Raw genomic sequence first — 731 nt, 5'->3', positions numbered from 1 at the left:
ATTGGGGTAGACCCTGCCAAGATAGATGTTATTTCACAATTGCCTTACCCCTCTTGCGTGTGAAAGGTTCATTATTTTCTTGGTCATGCAGGTTTCTATCGCAGGTTCATTAAAGATTTTAGCAAGAAGGCTCTTCCACTAACCAACATGTTGCAAAAGGAGGCGATCTTTGATTTTGATGAGAGATGCATGGAGCCATTTGATTGCCTTAAGACAGCTTTGCCCACCACTCCTATTATCCAGGCACCTGATTGGACAGTCCCTTTTGAGCTGATGTGTGATGCTTCTAATTATGCATTGGGGGTTGTCCTTGCTCAAAAAGTGGACAAACTGCCTACGGTAATTTATTATTCTTCCAGGACCTTAGATGTTGCACAAGCAAATTACACCATAACTGAAAAAGAGCTTTTAGCTATTGTATTTGCTCTAGATAAGTTTAGGTCTTATTTGCTTGGTTCTAGAATTGTTGTTTTCACTGACCATGCAGCTTTAAAGATCCAATTGAAGAAAGTTGATTCCAAACCAAGACTGATTAGATGGATGCTCTTGCTCCAAGAGGTTGATTTGGGGATCCGTGATAGGAGTGGAGTAAAAATTTGGTGGCTGACCATTTGAGCAGGATTGAGAGAGTTATTGACATGATGCCTATCAGAGAAGATTTTCCTGATGAACAACTTTTGAATATTTTTGTTTCTTTCCCCACCCCTTGGTTTGCCAATATTGTAAATTAT

The sequence above is a fragment of the Lupinus angustifolius genome, chromosome LG11, assembly GCF_001865875.1.
Source record: "Lupinus angustifolius cultivar Tanjil chromosome LG11, LupAngTanjil_v1.0, whole genome shotgun sequence".
NCBI classification, from domain to species: Eukaryota; Viridiplantae; Streptophyta; class Magnoliopsida; order Fabales; family Fabaceae; genus Lupinus; species Lupinus angustifolius.
The sequence above is the reverse complement of the archived record's forward strand: the minus strand, read 5'-3'. Positions refer to the sequence as shown.